The following is a 24,250-nucleotide window of genomic DNA, read 5'->3' on the forward strand; positions in this document are numbered from 1 at the left end:
ACTAAATAGAGTACAACGGTCCACATTCATGCTTTGGAATTGCTCAACTCTCTCCATAGAGGAGCTTTTCACGTTTTTGTCCAATTTCAAACATAACTTGGTCTATTCGCGTCTTTACCTTACGAAACGTTGCACGAAGGCTCAACTAGCAAGTTACACTTGTAAGAGCACGAAATAGAGTACAACGGTCCACATTGACGCTTTGGAATTGCTCAACTCTCTCCATAGAGGAGCTTTTCACGTTTTTGTCCAATTTCAAACATAACTTGGTCTATTCGTGTCTTTACCTTACGAAACGTTGCACGAAGGCTAAACTAGCAAGTTAGACTTGTAAGAACACTAAATAGAGTACAACGGTCCACATTGATGCTTTAGAATTGCTCAACTCTCTCCGTAGAGGAGCTTTTCACTTTTTTGTGCAATTTCAAACATAACTTGGTCTATTCGTGTCTTTACCTTACGAAACGTTGCACGAAGGCTCAACTAGCAAGTTAGACTTGTAAGAGCATGAAATAGAGTACAACGGTCCACATTGACGCTTTGGAATTGCTCAACTCTCTCCATAGAGGAGCTTTTCACATTTTTGTCCAATTTCAAACATAACTTGGTCTATTCGCATCTTTAACTTACGAAACGTTGCACGAAGGCTAAACTAGCAAGTTAGACTTGTAAGAGCACTAAATAGAGTACAACGGTCCACATTGATGCTTTGAAATTGCTCAACTCTCTCCGTGCAGGAGCTTTTCACGTTTTTGTGCAATTTCAAACATAACTTGGTCTATTCGCGTCTTTACCATACGAAACATGGCACGAAGGCTAAACTAGCAAGTTAGACTTGTAAGAGCACTAAATAGAGTACAACGGTCCACATTGATGCTTTGGAATTGCTCAACTCTCTCCTTAGAGGAGCTTTTCACGTTTTTGTGCAATTTCAAACATAACTTGGTCTATTCGCGTCTTTAACTTACGAAACGTCGCACGAAGGCTCAACTAGCATGTTAGACTTGTAAGAACACTAAATAGAGTGCAACGGTCCACATTGATGCTTTCGAATTGCTCAACTCTCTCCATAGAGGAGCTTTTCACGTTTCTATGCAATTTCAAACATAACTTGGTCTATTCGTGTCTTTACCTTACGAAACGTTGCACAAAGGGTCAACTAGCAAGTTAGACTTGTAAGAGCACGAAATAGAGTACAACGGTCCACATTGACGCTTTGGAATTGATCAACTCTCTCCATAGAGGAGCTTTTCACGTTTTTGTCCAATTTCAAACATAACTTGGTCTATTCGTGTCTTTACCTTACGAAACGTTGCACGAAGGCTAAACTAGCAAGTTAGACTTGTAAGAACACTAAATAGAGTGCAACGGTCCACATTGATGCTTTGGAATTGCTCAACTCTCTCCGTAGAGGAGCTTTTCACTTTTTTGTGCAATTTCAAACATAACTTGGTCTATTCGTGTCTTTACCTTACGAAACGATGCACGAAGGCTCAACCAGCAAGTTAGACTTGTAAGAGCACGAAAGGGAGTACAACGGTCCACATTGACGCTTTGGAATTGCTCAACTCTCTCCATAGAGGAGCTTTTCACGTTTTTGTGCAATTTCAAACATAACTTGGTCTATTCGTGTCTTTACCTTACGAAACGTTGAACGAAGGCTCAACTAGCAAGTTAGACTTGTAAGAGCACGAAATAGAGTACAACGGTCCACATTGACGCTTTGGAATTGCTCAACTCTCTCCGTAGAGGAGCTTTTCACTTTTTTGTGCAATTTCAAACATAACTTGGTCTATTCGTGTCTTTACCTTACAAAACGTTGAACGAAGGCTCAACTAGCAAGTTAGACTTGTAAGAGCACGAAATAGAGTATAACGGTCCACATTGACGCTTTGGAATTGCTCAACTCTCTCCGTAGAGGAGCTTTTCACTTTTTTGTGCAATTTCAAACATAACTTGGTCTACTCGCGTCTTTACCTTACGAAACGTGGCACGAAGGCTCAACTAGCAAGTTAGACTTGTAAGAACACTAAATAGAGTACAACGGTCCACATTCATGCTTTGGAATTGCTCAACTCTCTCCATAGATGAGCTTTTCACGTTTTTGTGCAATTTCAAACATAACTTGGTCTATTCGCGTCTTTACCTTACGAAACATGGCACAAAGGCTCAACTAGCAAGTTAGACTTGTAAGAGCACTAAATAGAGTACAACGGTCCACATTGATTCTTTGAAATTGCTCAACTCTCTCCATAGAGGAGCTTTTCACGTTTTTGTGCAATTTCAAACATAACTTGGTCTATTCGCGTCTTTACCTTACGAAACGTGGCACGAAGGCTAAACTAGCAAGTTAGACTTGTAAGAGCACTAAATAGAGTACAACGGTCCACTGGGATTCTTTGGAATTGCTCAACTCTCTCCATAGAGGAGCTTTTCACGTTTTTTTGCAATTTGAAACGTAACTTGGTCTATTCGCAACTTTAACTTACCAAACGTTGCACAAAGGCTAAACTAGCAAGTTAGACTTGTAAGAGCACTAAATAGAGTACAACGGTCCACATTGATGCTTTGGAATTGCTCAACTCTCTCCGTAGAGGAGCTTTTCACGTTTTTGTGCAATTTCAAACATAACTAGGTCTATTCGCGTCTTTACCTTATGAAACAAGGCACGAAGGCTCAACTAGCAAATTAGACTTGTAAGAGCACTAAATAGAGTGCAACGGTCCACATTGATGCTTTGGAATTGCTCAACTCTCTCCGTAGAGGAGCTTTTCACGTTTTTGTGCAATTTCAAACATAACTTGGTCTATTCGCGTCTTTACCCTACGAAACGTGGCACGAAGGCTCAACTAGCAAAGTTAGACTTGTAAGAGCACTAAATAGAGTACAACGGTCCACATTGATGCTTTGGAATTGCTCAACTCTCTCCATAGACGAGCTTTTCACGTTTTTGTGCCATTTCAAACATTACTTGGTCTATTCGCATCTTTAACTTACGAAACGTTGCACGAAGGCTAAACTAGCAAGTTAGACTTGTAAGAACACTAAATAGAGTGCAACGGTCCACATTGATGCTTTGGAATTGCTCAACTCTCTCCATAGAAGAGCTTTTCACGTTTTTGTGCAATTTCAAACATAACTTGGTCTATTCGCATCTTTAACTTACGAAACGTTGCACGAAGGCTAAACTAGCAAGTTAGACTTGTAAGAGCACGAAATAGAGTACAACGGTCCACTGGGATTCTTTGGAATTGCTCAACTCTCTCCATAGAGGAGCTTTTCACGTTTTTGCGCAATTTCAAACATAACTTGGCCTATTCGCGTCTTTACCTTACGAAACGTGGCACGAAGGCTCAACTAGCAAGTTAGACTTGTAAGAGCACTAAATGGAGTACAACGGTCCACATTGATGCTTTGGAATTGCTCAACTCTCTCCATAGAGGAGCTTTTCACGTTTTTGCGCAATTTCAAACATAACTTGGTCTATTCGTGTCTTTACCTTACGAAACGTTGCACGAAGGCTCAACTAGCAAGTTAGACTTGTAAGAGCACGAAATAGAGTACAACGGTCCACATTGACGCTTTGGAATTGCTCAACTCTCTCCATAGAGGAGCTTTTCACGTTTTTGCGCAATTTCAAACATAACTTGGTCTATTCGTGTCTTTACCTTACGAAACGTTGCACGAAGGCTCAACTAGCAAGTTAGACTTGTAAGAGCACGAAATAGAGTACAACGGTCCACATTGACGCTCTGGAATTGCTCAACTCTCTCCATAGAGGAGCTTTTCACGTTTTTGTCCAATTTTAAACATAACTTGGTCTATTCGCATCTTTAACTTACGAAACGTTGCACGAAGGCTCAACTAGCAAGTTAGACTTGTAAGAGCACTAAATAGAGTACAACGGTCCACATTGATGCTTTGAAATTGCTCAACTCTCTCCGTAGAGGAGCTTTTCACGTTTTTGTGCAATTTCAAACATAACTTGGTCTATTCGCGTCTTTACCTTACGAAACGTGGCACGAAGGCTAAACTAGCAAGTTAGACTTGTAAGAGCACTAAATAGAGTACAACGGTCCACATTGATGCTTTGGAATTGCTCAACTCTCTCCATAGAGGAGCTTTTCACGTTTTTGTGCAATTTCAAACATAACTTGGTCTATTCGCATCTTTAACTTACGAAACGTTGCACGAAGGCTAAACTAGCAAGTTAGACTTGTAAGAACACTAAATAGAGTGCAACGGTCCACATTGATGCTTTGGAATTGCTCAACTCTCTCCATAGAGGAGCTTTTCACTTTTTTGTGCAATTTCAAACATAACTTGGTCTATTCGCGTCTTTAACCTACGAAACGTCGCACGAAGGCTCAACTAGCATGTTAGACTTGTAAGAACACTAAATAGAGTGCAACGGTCCACATTGATGCTTTGGAATTGCTCAACTCTCTCCGTAGAGGAGCTTTTCACTTTTTTGTGCAATTTCAAACATAACTTGGTCTATTCGTGTCTTTACCTTACGAAACGTTGCACGAAGGCTCAACTAGCAAGTTAGACTTGTAAGAGCACGAAATATAGTACAACGGTCCACATTGACGCTTTGGAATTGCTCAACTCTCTCCATAGAGGAGCTTTTCACGTTTTTGTGCAATTTCAAACATAACTTGGTCTATTCGTGTCTTTACCTTACGAAACGTTGCACGAAGGCTCAACTAGCAAGTTAGACTTGTAAGAGCACGAAATAGAGTACAACGGTCCACATTGACGCTTTGGAATTGCTCAACTCTCTCCATAGAGGAGCTTTTCACGTTTTTGCGCAATTTTAAACATAACTTGGTCTATTCGTGTCTTTACCTTACGAAACGTTGCACGAAGGGTCAACTAGCAAGTTAGACTTGTAAGAGCACGAAATAGAGTACAACGGTCCACATTGACGCTCTGGAATTGCTCAACTCTCTCCATAGAGGAGCTTTTCACGTTTTTGTGCCAATTTTCAAACATAACTTGGTCTATTCGCATCTTTAACTTACGAAACAGTTGCACGAAGGCTAAACTAGCAAGTTAGACTTGTAAGAAGCACTAAATAGAGTGCAACGGTCCACATTGATGCTTTGGAATTGCTCAACTCTCTCCATAGAGGAGCTTTTCACGTTTTTGTGCAATTTCAAACATAACTTGGTCTATTCGCATCTTTAACTTACGAAACATTGCACGAAGGCTAAACTAGCAAGTTAGACTTGTAAGAACACTAAATAGAGTGCAACGGTCCACATTGATGCTTTGGAATTGCTCAACTCTCTCCATAGAGGAGCTTTTCACGTTTTTGTGCAATTTCAAACATAACTTGGTCTATTCGCATCTTTAACTTACGAAACGTTGCACGAAGGCTAAACTAGCAAGTTAGACTTGTAAGAACATTAAATAGAGTGCAACGGTCCACATTGATGCTTTGGAATTGCTCAACTCTCTCCGTAGAGGAGCTTTTCACTTTTTTGTGCAATTTCAAACATAACTTGGTCTATTCGCGTCTTTACCTTACGAAACGTGGCACGAAGGCTCAACTAGCAAGTTAGACTTGTAAGAGCACTAAATAGAGTACAACGGTCCACATTGATGCTTTGGAATTGCTCAACTCTCTCCATAGAGGAGCTTTTCACGTTTTTGTGCAATTTCAAACATAACTTGGTCTATTCGCGTCTTTACCTTACGAAACGTGGCACGAAGGCTCAACTAGCAAGTTAGACTTGTAAGAGCACTAAATAGAGTACAACGGTCCACATTGATGCTTTGGAATTGCTCAACTCTCTCCATAGAGGAGCTTTTCACGTTTTTGTGCAATTTCAAACATAACTTGGTCTATTCGCTGTCTTTACCTTACGAAACGTTGCACGAAGGCTCAACTAGCAAGTTAGACTTGTAAGAGCACTAAATAGAGTACAACGGTCCACATTGACGCTTTGGAATTGCTCAACTCTCTCCATAGAGGAGCTTTTCACGTTTTTGTGCAATTTCAAACATAACTTGGTCTATTCGTGTCTTTACCTTACGAAACGTTGCACGAAGGCTCAACTAGCAAGTTAGACTTGTAAGAGCACTAAATAGAGTACAACGGTCCACATTGACGCTCTGGAATTGCTCAACTCTCTCCATAGAGGAGCTTTTCACGTTTTTGTCCAATTTCAAACATAACTTGGTCTATTCGCATCTTTAACTTACGAAACGTTGCACGAAGGCTAAACTAGCAAGTTAGACTTGTAAGAGCACTAAATAGAGTACAACGGTCCACATTGATGCTTTGAAATTGCTCAACTCTCTCCGTAGAGGAGCTTTTCACGTTTTTGTGCAATTTCAAACATAACTTGGTCTATTCGCGTCTTTACCTTACGAAACGTGGCACGAAGGCTAAACTAGCAAGTTAGACTTGTAAGAGCACTAAATAGAGTACAACGGTCCACATTGATGCTTTGGAATTGCTCAACTCTCTCCATAGAGGAGCTTTTCACGTTTTTGTGCAATTTCAAACATAACTTGGTCTATTCGCATCTTTAACTTACGAAACGTTGCACGAAGGCTAAACTAGCAAGTTAGACTTGTAAGAACACTAAATAGAGTGCAACGGTCCACATTGATGCTTTGGAATTGCTCAACTCTCTCCGTAGAGGAGCTTTTCACTTTTTTGTGCAATTTCAAACATAACTTGGTCTATTAGCGTCTTTAACCTACGAAACGTCGCACGAAGGCTCAACTAGCATGTTAGACTTGTAAGAACACTAAATAGAGTGCAACGGTCCACATTGATGCTTTGGAATTGCTCAACTCTCTCCGTAGAGGAGCTTTTCACTTTTTTGTGCAATTTCAAACATAACTTGGTCTATTCGTGTCTTTACCTTACGAAACGTTGCACGAAGGCTCAACTAGCAAGTTAGACTTGTAAGAGCACGAAATAGAGTACAACGGTCCACATTGACGCTCTGGAATTGCTCAACTCTCTCCATAGAGGAGCTTTTCACGTTTTTGTCCAATTTTAAACATAACTTGGTCTATTCGCGTCTTTACCTAACGAGAGGTGGCACGAAGGCTAAACTAGCAAGTTAGACTTGTAAGAGCACTAAATAGAGTACAACGGTCCACATGGATTCTTTGAAATTGCTCAACTCTCTCCATAGAGGAGCTTTTCACGTTTTTTCGCAATTTCAAACATAACTTGGTCTATTCGCGTCTTTACCTTACGAGACGTGGCACGAAGGCTAAACTAGCAAGTTAGACTTGTAAGAGCACTAAATAGAGTACAACGGTCCACATGGATTCTTTGAAATTGCTCAACTCTCTCCATAGAGGAGCTTTTCACGTTTTTGTGCAATTTCAAACATAACTTTGTCTATTCGCATCTTTAACTTACGAAACGTTGCACGAAGGCTAAACTACCAAGTTAGACTTGTAAGAACACTAAATAGAGTGCAACGGTCCACATTGATGCTTTGGAATTGCTCAACTCTCTCCGTAGAGGAGCTTTTCACTTTTTTGTGCAATTTCAAACATAACTTGGTCTATTAGCGTCTTTAACCTACGAAACGTCGCACGAAGGCTCAACTAGCATGTTAGACTTGTAAGAACACTAAATAGAGTGCAACGGTCCACATTGATGCTTTGGAATTGCTCAACTCTCTCCGTAGAGGAGCTTTTCACTTTTTTGTGCAATTTCAAACATAACTTGGTCTATTCGTGTCTTTACCTTACGAAACGTTGCACGAAGGCTCAACTAGCAAGTTAGACTTGTAAGAGCACTAAATAGAGTACAACGGTCCACATTGACGCTTTGGAATTGCTCAACTCTCTCCATAGAGGAGCTTTTCACGTTTTTGTGCAATTTCAAACATAACTTGGTCTATTCGTGTCTTTACCTTACGAAACGTTGCACGAAGGCTCAACTAGCAAGTTAGACTTGTAAGAGCACTAAATAGAGTATCAACGGTCCACATTGACGCTTTGGAATTGCTCAACTCTCTCCATAGAGGAGCTTTTCACGTTTTTGCGCAATTTCAAACATAACTTGGTCTATTCGTGTCTTTACCTTACGAAACGTTGCACGAAGGCTCAACTAGCAAGTTAGACTTGTAAGAGCACGAAATAGAGTACAACGGTCCACATTGACGCTCTGGAATTGCTCAACTCTCTCCATAGAGGAGCTTTTCACGTTTTTGTCCAATTTCAAACATAACTTGGTCTATTCGCATCTTTAACTTACGAAACGTTGCACGAAGGCTAAACTAGCAAGTTAGACTTGTAAGAGCACTAAATAGAGTACAACGGTCCACATTGATGCTTTGAAATTGCTCAACTCTCTCCGTAGAGGAGCTTTTCACGTTTTTGTGCAATTTCAAACATAACTTGGTCTATTCGCGTCTTTACCTAACGAGAGGTGGCACGAAGGCTAAACTAGCAAGTTAGACTTGTAAGAGCACTAAATAGAGTACAACGGTCCACATGGATTCTTTGAAATTGCTCAACTCTCTCCATAGAGGAGCTTTTCACGTTTTTGTGCAATTTCAAAGATAACTTGGTCTATTCGCATCTTTAACTTACGAAACGTTGCACGAAGGCTAAACTAGCAAGTTAGACTTGTAAGAACACTAAATAGAGTGCAACGGTCCACATTGATGCTTTGGAATTGCTCAACTCTCTCCGTAGAGGAGCTTTTCACTTTTTTGTGCAATTTCAAACATAACTTGGTCTATTCGTGTCTTTACCTTACGAAAGGTTGCACGAAGGCTCAACTAGCAAGTTAGACTTGTAAGAGCACTAAATAGAGTACAACGGTCCACATTGACGCTTTGGAATTGCTCAACTCTCTCCATAGAGGAGCTTTTCACGTTTTTGTCCAATTTCAAACATAACTTGGTCTATTCGCATCTTTAACTTACGAAACGTTGCACGAAGGCTAAACTAGCAAGTTAGACTTGTAAGAACACTAAATAGAGTGCAACGGTCCACATTGATGCTTTGGAATTGCTCAACTCTCTCCTTAGAGGAGCTTTTCACGTTTTTGTGCAATTTCAAACATAACTTGGTCTATTCGCGTCTTTAACTTACGAAACGCCGCACGAAGGCTCAACTAGCATGTTAGACTTGTAAGAACACTAAATAGAGTGCAACGGTCCACATTGATGCTTTGGAATTGCTCAACTCTCTCCGTAGAGGAGCTTTTCACGTTTTTGTGCAATTTCAAACATAACTTGGTCTATTCGCGTCTTTACCTTACGAAACGTGGCACGAAGGCTCAACTAGCAAGTTAGACTTGTAAGAGCACTAAATAGAGTACAACGGTCCACATTGATGCTTTGGAATTGCTCAACTCTCTCCGTAGAGGAGCTTTTCACGTTTTTGTGCAATTTCAAACATAACTTGGTCTATTCGTGTCTTTACCTTACGAAACGTTGCACGAAGGCTCAACTAGCAAGTTAGACTTGTAAGAGCACTAAATAGAGTACAACGGTCCACATTGACGCTTTGGAATTGCTCAACTCTCTCCATAGAGGAGCTTTTCACGTTTTTGTGCAATTTCAAACATAACTTGGTCTATTCGCGTCTTTACCTTACGAAACAGTGGCACGAAGGCTCAACTAGCAAGTTAGACTTGTAAGAGCACTAAATAGAGTACAACGGTCCACATTGATGCTTTGGAATTGCTCAACTCTCTCCGTAGAGGAGCTTTTCACGTTTTTGTGCAATTTCAAACATAACTTGGTCTATTCGCGTCTTTACCTTACGAAACGTGGCACGAAGGCTCAACTAGCAAGTTAGACTTGTAAGAGCACTAAATAGAGTACAACGGTCCACATTGATGCTTTGGAATTGCTCAACTCTCTCCGTAGAGGAGCTTTTCACGTTTTTGTGCAATTTCAAACATAACTAGGTCTATTCGTGTCTTTACCTTACGAAACGTTGCACGAAGGCTCAACTAGCAAGTTAGACTTGTAAGAGCACTAAATAGAGTACAACGGTCCACATTGACGCTTTGGAATTGCTCAACTCTCTCCATAGAGGAGCTTTTCACGTTTTTGTGCAATTTCAAACATAACTTGGTCTATTCGCATCTTTAACTTACGAAACGTTGCACGAAGGCTCAACTAGCAAGTTAGACTTGTAAGAGCACTAAATAGAGTACAACGGTCCACATTGATGCTTTGGAATTGCTCAACTCTCTCCATAGAGGAGCTTTTCACGTTTTTGTGCAATTTCAAACATAACTTGGTCTATTCGCATCTTTAACTTACGAAACGTTGCACGAAGGCTAAACTAGCAAGTTAGACTTGTAAGAGCACTAAATAGAGTACAACGGTCCACATTGATGCTTTGGAATTGCTCAACTCTCTCCGTAGAGGAGCTTTTCACGTTTTTGTGCAATTTCAAACATAACTTGGTCTATTCGCATCTTTAACTTACGAAACGTTGCACGAAGGCTAAACTAGCAAGTTAGACTTGTAAGAACACTAAATAGAGTGCAACGGTCCACATTGATGCTTTGGAATTGCTCAACTCTCTCCATAGAGGAGCTTTTCACGTTTTTGTGCAATTTCAAACATAACTTGGTCTATTCGCATCTTTAACTTACGAAACGTTGCACGAAGGCTAAACTAGCAAGTTAGACTTGTAAGAGCACTAAATAGAGTACAACGGTCCACATTGATGCTTTGGAATTGCTCAACTCTCTCCATAGAGGAGCTTTTCACGTTTTTGTGCAATTTCAAACATAACTTGGTCTATTCGCGTCTTTACCTTACGAAACGTGGCACGAAGGCTCAACTAGCAAGTTAGACTTGTAAGAGCACGAAATAGAGTACAACGGTCCACATTGACTGCTTTGGAATTGCTCAACTCTCTCCATAGAGGAGCTTTTCACGTTTTTGTGCAATTTCAAACATAACTTGGTCTATTCGCTGTCTTTACCTTACGAAACGTTGCACGAAGGCTCAACTAGCAAGTTAGACTTGTAAGAGCACTAAATAGAGTACAACGGTCCACATTGACTGCTCTGGAATTGCTCAACTCTCTCCATAGAGGAGCTTTTCACGTTTTTGTCCAATTTCAAACATAACTTGGTCTATTCGCATCTTTAACTTACGAAACGTTGCACGAAGGCTAAACTAGCAAGTTAGACTTGTAAGAGCACTAAATAGAGTACAACGGTCCACATTGATGCTTTGGAATTGCTCAACTCTCTCCGTAGAGGAGCTTTTCACGTTTTTGTGCAATTTCAAACATAACTTGGTCTATTCGCGTCTTTACCTTACTAAACGTGGCACGAAGGCTAAACAAGCAAGTTAGACTTGTAAGAGCACTAAATAGAGTACAACGGTCCACATGGATTCTTTGAAATTGCTCAACTCTCTGCATAGAGGAGCTTTTCACGTTTTTGTGCAATTTCAAAAATAACTTGGTCTATTCGCATCTTTAACTTACGAAACGTTGCACGAAGGCTAAACTAGCAAGTTAGACTTGTAAGAACACTAAATAGAGTGCAACGGTCCACATTGATGCTTTGGAATTGCTCAACTCTCTCCGTAGAGGAGCTTTTCACTTTTTTGTGCAATTTCAAACATAACTTGGTCTATTCGCGTCTTTAACTTACGAAACGTCGCACGAAGGCTCAACTAGCATGTTAGACTTGTAAGAACACTAAATAGAGTGCAACGGTCCACATTGATGCTTTGGAATTGCTCAACTCTCTCCGTAGAGGAGCTTTTCACGTTTTTGTGCAATTTCAAACATAACTTGGTCTATTCGCGTCTTTACCTTACGAAACGTGGCACGAAGGCTCAACTAGCAAGTTAGACTTGTAAGAGCACTAAATGGAGTACAACGGTCCACATTGATGCTTTGGAATTGCTCAACTCTCTCCATAGAGGAGCTTTTCACGTTTTTGTGCAATTTCAAACATAACTTGGTCTATTCGCTGTCTTTACCTTACGAAACGTTGCACGAAGGCTCAACTAGCAAGTTAGACTTGTAAGAGCACTAAATAGAGTACAACGGTCCACATTGACGCTTTGGAATTGCTCAACTCTCTCCATAGAGGAGCTTTTCACGTTTTTGTGCAATTTCAAACATAACTTGGTCTATTCGCGTCTTTACCTTACGAAACGTGGCACGAAGGCTCAACTAGCAAGTTAGACTTGTAAGAGCACTAAATAGAGTGCAACGGTCCACATTGATGCTTTGGAATTGCTCAACTCTCTCCGTAGAGGAGCTTTTCACGTTTTTGTGCAATTTCAAACATAACTTGGTCTATTCGCGTCTTTACCTTACGAAACGTGGCACGAAGGCTCAACTAGCAAGTTAGACTTGTAAGAGCACTAAATAGAGTACAACGGTCCACATTGATGCTTTGGAATTGCTCAACTCTCTCCATAGAGGAGCTTTTCACGTTTTTGTGCAATTTCAAACATAACTTGGTCTATTCGCATCTTTAACTTACGAAACGTTGCACGAAGGCTAAACTAGCAAGTTAGACTTGTAAGAACACTAAATAGAGTGCAACGGTCCACATTGATGCTTTGGAATTGCTCAACTCTCTCCATAGAGGAGCTTTTCACGTTTTTGTGCAATTTCAAACATAACTTGGTCTATTCGCATCTTTAACTTACGAAACAGTTGCACGAAGGCTAAACTAGCAAGTTAGACTTGTAAGAGCACTAAATAGAGTACAACGGTCCACATTGATGCTTTGGAATTGCTCAACTCTCACCATAGAGGAGCTTTTCACGTTTTTGTGCAATTTCAAACATAACTTGGTCTATTCGCATCTTTAACTTACGAAACGTTGCACGAAGGCTAAACTAGCAAGTTAGACTTGTAAGAACACTAAATAGAGTGCAACGGTCCACATTGATGCTTTGGAATTGCTCAACTCTCTCCGTAGAGGAGCTTTTCACGTTTTTGTGCAATTTCAAACATAACTTGGTCTATTCGCGTCTTTACCTTACGAAACGTGGCACGAAGGCTCAACTAGCAAGTTAGACTTGTAAGAGCACTAAATAGAGTACAACGGTCCACATTGATGCTTTGGAATTGCTCAACTCTCTCCATAGAGGAGCTTTTCACGTTTTTGTGCAATTTCAAACATAACTTGGTCTATTCGCTTCTTTAACTTACGAAACGTTGCACGAAGGCTAAACTAGCAAGTTAGACTTGTAAGAGCACTAAATAGAGTGCAACGGTCCACATTGACGCTTTGGAATTGCTCAACTCTCTCCCGTAGAGGAGCTTTTCACGTTTTTGTGCAATTTCAAACATAACTTGGTCTATTCGCGTCTTTACCTTACGAAACGCTGCACGAAGGCTCAACTAGCAATGTTAGACTTGTAAGAACACTAAATAGAGTGCAATGGTCCACATTGATGCTTTGGAATTGCTCAACTCTCTCCGTAGAGGAGCTTTTCACGTTTTTGTGCAATTTCAAACATAACTTGGTCTATTCGCGTCTTTACCTTACGAAACGTGGCACGAAGGCTCAACTAGCAAGTTCGACTTGTAAGGGCACTAAATGGAGTACAACGGTCCACATTGATGCATTGGAATTGCTCAACTCTCTGCATAGAGGAGCTTTCCACGTTTTTGTGCAATTTCAAACATAACTAGGTCTATTCGTGTATTTACCTTACGAAACGTTGCACGAAAGCTCAACTAGCAAGTTAGACTTGTAAGAGCACGAAATAGAAAACAACGGTCCACATTGACGCTTTGGAATTGCTCAACTCTCTCCATAGAGGAGCTTTTCTCGTTTTTGTCCAATTTCAAACATAACTTGGTCTATTCGTGTCTTTACCTTACGAAACATTGCACGAAGGCTAAACTAGCAAGTTAGACTTGTAAGAACACTAAATAGAGTGCAACGGTCCACATTGATGCTTTGGAATTGCTCAACTCTCTCCGTAGAGGAGCTTTTCACGTTTTTGTGCAATTTCAAACATAACTTGGTCTATTCGCTGTCTTTACCTTACGAAACGTTGCACGAAGGCTCAACTAGCAAGTTAGACTTGTAAGAGCACTAAATAGAGTACAACGGTCCACATTGACTGCTTTGGAATTGCTCAACTCTCTCCATAGAGGAGCTTTTCACGTTTTTGTGCAATTTCAAACATAACTTGGTCTATTCGCGTCTTTACCTTACGAAACATTGCACGAAGGCTCAACTAGCAAGTTAGACTTGTAAGAGCACTAAATAGAGTACAACGGTCCACATTGACTGCTTTGGAATTGCTCAACTCTCTCCATAGAGGAGCTTTTCACGTTTTTGTGCAATTTCAAACATAACTTGGTCTATTCGCTGTCTTTACCTTACGAAACGTTGCACGAAGGCTAAACTAGCAAGTTAGACTTGTAAGAACACTAAATAGAGTGCAACGGTCCACATTGATGCTTTGGAATTGCTCAACTCTCTCCGTAGAGGAGCTTTTCACGTTTTTGTGCAATTTCAAACATAACTTGGTCTATTCGCGTCTTTACCTTACGAAACGTGGCACGAAGGCTCAACTAGCAAGTTAGACTTGTAAGAGCACTAAATAGAGTACAACGGTCCACATTGATGCTTTGGAATTGCTCAACTCTCTCCATAGAGGAGCTTTTCACGTTTTTGTGCAATTTCAAACATAACTTGGTCTATTCGCATCTTTAACTTACGAAACGTTGCACGAAGGCTAAACTAGCAAGTTAGACTTGTAAGAACACTAAATAGAGTGCAACGGTCCACATTGATGCTTTGGAATTGCTCAACTCTCTCCTTAGAGGAGCTTTTCACGTTTTTGTGCAATTTCAAACATAACTTGGTCTATTCGCGTCTTTAACTTACGAAACGCCGCACGAAGGCTCAACTAGCATGTTAGACTTGTAAGAACACTAAATAGAGTGCAACGGTCCACATTGATGCTTTGGAATTGCTCAACTCTCTCCGTAGAGGAGCTTTTCACGTTTTTGTGCAATTTCAAACATAACTTGGTCTATTCGCGTCTTTACCTTACGAAACGTGGCACGAAGGCTCAACTAGCAAGTTCGACTTGTAAGGGCACTAAATGGAGTACAACGGTCCACATTGATGCATTGGAATTGCTCAACTCTCTCCATAGAGGAGCTTTCCACGTTTTTGTGCAATTTCAAACATAACTAGGTCTATTCGTGTCTTTACCTTACGAAACGTTGCACGAAGGCTCAACTAGCAAGTTAGACTTGTAAGAGCACGAAATAGAAAACAACGGTCCACATTGACGCTTTGGAATTGCTCAACTCTCTCCATAGAGGAGCTTTTCACGTTTTTGTGCAATTTCAAACATAACTTGGTCTATTCGCTGTCTTTACCTTACGAAACAGTTGCACGAAGGCTAAACTAGCAAGTTAGACTTGTAAGAACACTAAATAGAGTGCAACGGTCCACATTGATGCTTTGGAATTGCTCAACTCTCTCCGTAGAGGAGCTTTTCACGTTTTTGTGCAATTTCAAACATAACTTGGTCTATTCGCGTCTTTACCTTACGAAACGTGGCACGAAGGCTCAACTAGCAAGTTAGACTTGTAAGAGCACTAAATAGAGTACAACGGTCCACATTGATGCTTTGGAATTGCTCAACTCTCTCCATAGAGGAGCTTTTCACGTTTTTGTGCAATTTCAAACATAACTTGGTCTATTCGTGTCTTTACCTTACAAAACGTTGCACGAAGGCTCAACTAGCAAGTTAGACTTGTAAGAGGACTAAATAGAGTACAACGGTCCACATTGATGCTTTGGAATTGCTCAAGTCTCTCCATAGAGGAGCTTTTCACGTTTTTGTCCAATTTCAAACATAACTTGGTCTATTCGTGTCTTTACCTTACGAAACGTTGCACGAAGGCTAAACTAGCAAGTTAGACTTGTAAGAACACTAAATAGAGTGCAACGGTCCACATTGATGCTTTGGAATTGCTCAACTCTCTCCGTAGAGGAGCTTTTCACTTTTTTGTGCAATTTCAAACATAACTTGGTCTATTCGCATCTTTAACTTACGAAACGTTGCACGAAGGCTCAACTAGCAAGTTAGACTTGTAAGAGCACTAAATAGAGTACAACGGTCCACATTGATGCTTTGGAATTGCTCAACTCTCTCCATAGAGGAGCTTTTCACGTTTTTGTGCAATTTCAAACATAACTTGGTCTATTCGCATCTTTAACTTACGAAACGTTGCACGAAGGCTAAACTAGCAAGTTAGACTTGTAAGAACACTAAATAGAGTGCAACGGTCCACATTGATGCTTTGGAATTGCTCAACTCTCTCCGTAGAGGAGCTTTTCACATTTTTGTGCAATTTCAAACATAACTTGGTCTATTCGCGTCTTTACCTTACGAAACGTGGCACGAAGGCTCAACTAGCAAGTTAGACTTGTAAGAGCATTAAATGGAGTACAACGGTCCACATTGATGCTTTGGAATTGCTCAACTCTCTCCGTAGAGGAGCTTTTCACGTTTTTGTGCAATTTCAAACATAACTAGGTCTATTCGTGTCGTTACCTTACGAAACGTTGCACGAAGGCTCAACTAGCAAGTTAGACTTGTAAGAGCACGAAATAGAGTACAACGGTCCACATTGACGCTTTGGAATTGCTCAACTCTCTCCATAGAGGAGCTTTTCACGTTTTTGTCCAATTTCAAACATAACTTGGTCTATTCGCATCTTTAACTTACGAAACGTCGCACGAAGGCTAATTTAGCAAGTTAGACTTGTAAGAACACTAAATAGAGTGCAACGGTCCACACTGATGCTTTGGAATTGCTCAACTCTCTCCTTAGAGGAGCTTTTCACGTTTTTGTGCAATTTCAAACATAACTTGGTCTATTCGCGTCTTTAACTTACGAAACGCCGCACGAAGGCTCAACTAGCATGTTAGACTTGTAAGAACACTAAATAGAGTGCAACGGTCCACATTGATGCTTTGGAATTGCTCAACTCTCTCCGTAGAGGAGCTTTTCACGTTTTTGTGCAATTTCAAACATAACTTGGTCTATTCGCGTCTTTACCTTACGAAACGTGGCACGAAGGCTCAACTAGCAAGTTAGACTTGTAAGAGCATTAAATGGAGTACAACGGTCCACATTGATGCTTTGGAATTGCTCAACTCTCTCCGTAGAGGAGCTTTTCACGTTTTTGTGCAATTTCAAACATAACTTAGGTCTATTCGTGTCTTTACCTTACGAAACGTTGCACGAAGGCTCAACTAGCAAGTTAGACTTGTAAGAGCACTAAATAGAGTACAACGGTCCACATTGACTGCTTTGGAATTGCTCAACTCTCTCCATAGAGGAGCTTTTCACGTTTTTGTGCAATTTCACACATAACTTGGTCTATTCGCATCTTTAACTTACTGAAACGTTGCACGAAGGCTCAACTAGCAAGTTAGACTTGTAAGAGCACTAAATAGGAGTACAACGGTCCACATTGATGCTTTGGAATTGCTCAACTCTCTCCGTAGAGGAGCTTTTCACGTTTTTGTGCAATTTCAAACATAACTTGGTCTATTCGCTGTCTTTACCTTACGAAACGTTGCACGAAGGCTCAACTAGCAAGTTAGACTTGTAAGAGCACTAAATAGAGTACAACGGTCCACATTGATGCTTTGAAATTGCTCAACTCTCTCCATAGAGGAGCTTTTCACGTTTTTGTGCAATTTCGAACATAACTTGGTCTATTCGCGTCTTTACCTTACGAAACAGTGGCACGAAGGCTCAACTAGCAAGTTAGACTTGTAAGAGCACTAAATAGAGTACAACGGTCCACATTGATGCTTTGGAATTGCTCAACTCTCTCCGTAGAGGAGCTTTTCACGTTTTTGTGCAATTTCAAACATAACTTGGTCTATTCGCGTCTTTACCTTACGAAACGTGGCACGAAGGGTAAACTAGCAAGTTAGACTTGTAAGAGCACTAAATAGAGTACAACGGTCCACATTGATGCTTTGAATTGCTCAACTCTCTCCATAGAGGAGCTTTTCACGTTTTTGTGCAATTTCAAACATAACTTGGTCTATTCGTACTTTAACTTACGAAACGTTGCACGAAGGCTAAACTAGCAAGTTAGACTTGTAAGAACACTAAATAGAGTACAACGGTCCACATTGATGCTTTGGAATTGCTCAACTCTCTCCATAGAGGAGCTTTTCACGTTTTTGTGCAATTTCAAACATAACTTGGTCTATTCGCGTCTTTACCTTACGAAACAGGGCACGAAGGATCAACTAGCAAGTTAGACTTGTAAGAGCACTAAATAGAGTGCAACGGTCCACATTGATGCTTTGGAATTGCTCAACTCTCTCCGTAGAGGAGCTTTTCACGTTTTTGTGCAATTTCAAACATAACTTGGTCCATTCGCGTCTTTACCTTACGAAACGTGGCACGAAGGATCAACTAGCAAGTTAGACTTGTAAGAGCACTAAATAGAGTACAACGGTCCACATTGATGCTTTGGAATTGCTCAACTCTCTCCATAGAGGAGCTTTTCACGTTTTTGTGCAATTTCAAACATAACTTGGTCTATTCGCGTCTTTACCTTACGAAACGTTGCACGAAGGCTAAACTAGCAAGTTAGACTTGTAAGAGCACTAAATAGAGTACAACGGTCCACATTGATGCTTTGGAATTGCTCAACTCTCTCCGTAGAGGAGCTTTTCACGTTTTTGTGCAATTTCAAACATAACTTGGTCTATTCGCGTCTTTACCTTACGAAACGTGGCACGAAGGCTCAACTAGCAAGTTAGACTTGTAAGAGCACTAAATAGAGTACAACGGTCCACATTGATGCTTTGGAATTGCTCAACTCTCTCCATAGAGGAGCTTTTCACGTTTTTGTGCAATTTCAAACATAACTTGGTCTATTCGCGTCTTTACCTTACGAAACGTGGCACGAAGGCTCAACTAGCAAGTTAGACTTGTAAGAGCACTAAATAGAGTACAACGGTCCACATTGATGCTTTGGAATTGCTCAACTCTCTCCATAGAGGAGCTTTTCACGTTTTTGTGCAATTTCAAACATAACTTGGTCTATTCGCGTCTTTACCTTACGAAACGTTGCACGAAGGCTCAACTAGCAAGTTAGACTTGTAAGAGCACTAAATAGAGTACAACGGTCCACATTGATGCTTTGGAATTGCTCAACTCTCTCCATAGAGGAGCTTTTCACGTTTTTGTGCAATTTCAAACATAACTTGGTCTATTCGCAGTCTTTACCTTACGAAACGTTGCACGAAGGCTCAACTAGCAAGTTAGACTTGTAAGAGCACTAAATAGAGTACAACGGTCCACATTGATGCTTTGGAATTGCTCAACTCTCTCCATAGAGGAGCTTTTCACGTTTTTGTGCAATTTCAAACATAACTTGGTCTATTCGCATCTTTAACTTACGAAACGTTGCACGAAGGCTAAACTAGCAAGTTAGACTTGTAAGAGCACTAAATAGAGTACAACGGTCCACATTGATGCTTTGGAATTGCTCAACTCTCTCCATAGAGGAGCTTTTCACGTTTTTGTGCAATTTCAAACATAACTTGGTCTATTCGCAGTCTTTAACTTACGAAACGTTGCACGAAGGCTCAACTAGCAAGTTAGACTTGTAAGAGCACTAAATAGAGTACAACGGTCCACATTGATGCTTTGGAATTGCTCAACTCTCTCCATAGAGGAGCTTTTCACGTTTTTGTGCAATTTCAAACATAACTTGGTCTATTCGCGTCTTTACCTTACGAAACGTGGCACGAAGGCTCAACTAGCAAGTTAGACTTGTAAGAGCACTAAATAGAGTGCAACGGTCCACATTGATGCTTTGGAATTGCTCAACTCTCTCCATAGAGGAGCTTTTCACGTTTTTGTGCAATTTCAAACATAACTTGGTCTATTCGCATCTTTACCTTACGAAACGTTGCACGAAGGCTAAACTAGCAAGTTAGACTTGTAAGAGCACTAAATAGAGTACAACGGTCCACATTGATGCTTTGGAATTGCTCAACTCTCTCCATAGAGGAGCTTTTCACGTTTTTGTGCAATTTCAAACATAACTTGGTCTATTCGCGTCTTTACCTTACGAAACATGGCACGAAGGCTCAACTAGCAAGTTAGACTTGTAAGAAGCACTAAATAGAGTGCAACGGTCCACATTGATGCTTTGGAATTGCTCAACTCTCTCCGTAGAGGAGCTTTTCACGTTTTTGTGCAATTTCAAACATAACTTGGTCTATTCGCGTCTTTACCTTACGAAACGTGGCACGAAGGCTCAACTAGCAAGTTAGACTTGTAAGAGCACTAAATAGAGTACAACGGTCCACATTGATGCTTTGGAATTGCTCAACTCTCTCCATAGAGGAGCTTTTCACGTTTTTGTGCAATTTCAAACATAACTTGGTCTATTCGCGTCTTTACCTTACGAAACGTGGCACGAAGGCTAAACTAGCAAGTTAGACTTGTAAGAGCACTAAATAGAGTACAACGGTCCACATTGATGCTTTGGAATTGCTCAACTCTCTCCGTAGAGGAGCTTTTCACGTTTTTGTGCAATTTCAAACATAACTTGGTCTATTCGCGTCTTTACCTTACGAAACGTGGCACGAAGGCTCAACTAGCAAGTTAGACTTGTAAGAGCACTAAATAGAGTACAACGGTCCACATTGATGCTTTGGAATTGCTCAACTCTCTCCATAGAGGAGCTTTTCACGTTTTTGTGCAATTTCAAACATAACTTGGTCTATTCGCTTCTTTAACTTACGAAACGTTGCACGAAGGCTAAACTAGCAAGTTAGACTTGTAAGAACACTAAATAGAGTGCAACGGTCCACATTGATGCTTTGGAATTGCTCAACTCTCTCCGTAGAGGAGCTTTTCACGTTTTTGTGCAATTTCAAACATAACTTGGTCTATTCGCGTCTTTACCTTACGAAACGTGGCACGAAGGCTCAACTAGCAAGTTAGACTTGTAAGAACACTAAATAGAGTGCAACGGTCCACATTGATGCTTTGGAATTGCTCAACTCTCTCCAGTAGAGGAGCTTTTCACGTTTTTGTGCAATTTCAAACATAACTTGGTCTATTCGCGTCTTTACCTTACGAAACGTGGCACGAAGGCTCAACTAGCAAGTTAGACTTGTAAGAGCACTAAATAGAGTACAACGGTCCACATTGATGCTTTGGAATTGCTCAACTCTCTCCATAGAGGAGCTTTTCACGTTTTTGTGCAATTTCAAACATAACTTGGTCTATTCGCGTCTTTACCTTACGAAACGTGGCACGAAGGCTCAACTAGCAAGTTAGACTTGTAAGAGCACTAAATAGAGTACAACGGTCCACATTGATGCTTTGGAATTGCTCAACTCTCTCCATAGAGGAGCTTTTCACGTTTTTGTGCAATTTCAAACATAACTTGGTCTATTCGCAGTCTTTACCTTACGAAACGTTGCACGAAGGCTCAACTAGCAAGTTAGACTTGTAAGAGCACTAAATAGAGTACAACGGTCCACATTGATGCTTTGGAATTGCTCAACTCTCTCCATAGAGGAGCTTTTCACGTTTTTGTGCAATTTCAAACATAACTTGGTCTATTCGCGTCTTTACCTTACGAAACGTTGCACGAAGGCTCAACTAGCAAGTTAGACTTGTAAGAGCACTAAATAGAGTACAACGGTCCACATTGATGCTTTGGAATTGCTCAACTCTCTCCATAGAGGAGCTTTTCACGTTTTTGTGCAATTTCAAACATAACTTGGTCTATTCGCATCTTTAACTTACGAAACGTTGCACGAAGGCTAAACTAGCAAGTTAGACTTGTAAGAGCACTAAATAGAGTACAACGGTCCACATTGATGCTTTGGAATTGCTCAACTCTCTCCGTAGAGGAGCTTTTCACGTTTTTGTGCAATTTCAAACATAACTTGGTCTATTCGCATCTTTAACTTACGAAACGTTGCACGAAGGCTAAACTAGCAAGTTAGACTTGTAAGAGCACTAAATAGAATACAACGGTCCACATTGATGCTTTGGAATTGCTCAACTCTCTCCATAGAGGAGCTTTTCACGTTTTTGTGCAATTTCAAACATAACTTGGTCTATTCGCGTCTTTACCTTACGAAACATGGCACGAAGGCTCAACTAGCAAGTTAGACTTGTAAGAGCACTAAATAGAGTGCAACGGTCCACATTGATGCTTTGGAATTGCTCAACTCTCTCCATAGAGGAGCTTTTCACGTTTTTGTGCAATTTCAAACATAACTTGGTCTATTCGCATCTTTAACTTACGAAACGTTGCACGAAGGCTAAACTAGCAAGTTAGACTTGTAAGAGCACTAAATAGAGTACAACGGTCCACATTGATGCTTTGGAATTGCTCAACTCTCTCCATAGAGGAGCTTTTCACGTTTTTGTGCAATTTCAAACATAACTTGGTCTATTCGCGTCTTTACCTTACGAAACGTGGCACGAAGGCTCAACTAGCAAGTTAGACTTGTAAGAGCACTAAATAGAGTACAACGGTCCACATTGATGCTTTGGAATTGCTCAACTCTCTCCGTAGAGGAGCTTTTCACGTTTTTGTGCAATTTCAAACATAACTTGGTCTATTCGCGTCTTTACCTTACGAAACGTGGCACGAAGGGTAAACTAGCAAGTTAGACTTGTAAGAGCACTAAATAGAGTACAACGATCCACATTCATGCTTTGGAATTGCTCAACTCTCTCCATAGAGGAGCTTTTCACGTTTTTGTGCAATTTCAAACATAACTTGGTCTATTCGCGTCTTTACCTTACGAAACAGGGCACGAAGGATCAACTAGGAAGTTAGACTTGTAAGAGCACTAAATAGAGTGCAACGGTCCACATTGATGCTTTGGAATTGCTCAACTCTCTCCATAGAGGAGCTTTTCACGTTTTTGTGCAATTTCAAACATAACTTGGTCTCTTCGCATCTTTAACTTACGAAACGTTGCACGAAGGCTAAACTAGCAAGTTAGACTTGTAAGAGCACTAAATAGAGTAGCAACGGTCCACATTGATGCTTTGGAATTGCTCAACTCTCTCCAGTAGAGGAGCTTTTCACGTTTTTGTGCAATTTCAAACATAACTTGGTCTATTCGCGTCTTTACCTTACGAAACATGGCACGAAGGCTCAACTAGCAAGTTAGACTTGTAAGAGCACTAAATAGAGTGCAACGGTCCACATTGATGCTTTGGAATTGCTCAACTCTCTCCAGTAGAGGAGCTTTTCACGTTTTTGTGCAATTTCAAACATAACTTGGTCTATTCGCGTCTTTACCTTACGAAACGTGGCACGAAGGCTCAACTAGCAAGTTAGACTTGTAAGAGCACTAAATAGAGTACAACGGTCCACATTGATGCTTTGGAATTGCTCAACTCTCTCCATAGAGGAGCTTTTCACGTTTTTGTGCAATTTCAAACATAACTTGGTCTATTCGCGTCTTTACCTTACGAAACGTTGCACGAAGGCTCAACTAGCAAGTTAGACTTGTAAGAGCACTAAATAGAGTGCAACGGTCCACATTGATGCTTTGGAATTGCTCAACTCTCTCCATAGAGGAGCTTTTCACGTTTTTGTGCAATTTCAAACATAACTTGGTCTATTCGCGTCTTTAACTTACGAAACGTGGCACGAAGGCTCAACTAGCAAGTTAGACTTGTAAGAGCACTAAATAGAGTACAACGGTCCACATTGATGCTTTGGAATTGCTCAACTCTCTCCATAGAGGAGCTTTTCACGTTTTTGTGCAATTTCAAACATAACTTGGTCTATTCGCGTCTTTAACTTACGAAACGTTGCACGAAGGCTAAACTAGCAAGTTAGACTTGTAAGAGCACTAAATAGAGTACAACGGTCCACATTGATGCTTTGGAATTGCTCAACTCTCTCCAGTAGAGGAGCTTTTCACGTTTTTGTGCAATTTCAAACATAACTTGGTCTATTCGCGTCTTTACCTTACGAAACGTGGCACGAAGGCTCAACTAGCAAGTTAGACTTGTAAGAGCACTAAATAGAGTGCAACGGTCCACATTGATGCTTTGGAATTGCTCAACTCTCTCCGTAGAGGAGCTTTTCACGTTTTTGTGCAATTTCAAACATAACTTGGTCTATTCGCGTCTTTACCTTACGAAACGTGGCACGAAGGCTCAACTAGCAAGTTAGACTTGTAAGAGCACTAAATAGAGTACAACGGTCCACATTGATGCTTTGGAATTGCTCAACT

This window comes from Tripterygium wilfordii, unplaced genomic scaffold (assembly GCF_013401445.1).
Source record: "Tripterygium wilfordii isolate XIE 37 unplaced genomic scaffold, ASM1340144v1 ctg259, whole genome shotgun sequence".
NCBI lineage: Eukaryota > Viridiplantae > Streptophyta > Magnoliopsida > Celastrales > Celastraceae > Tripterygium > Tripterygium wilfordii.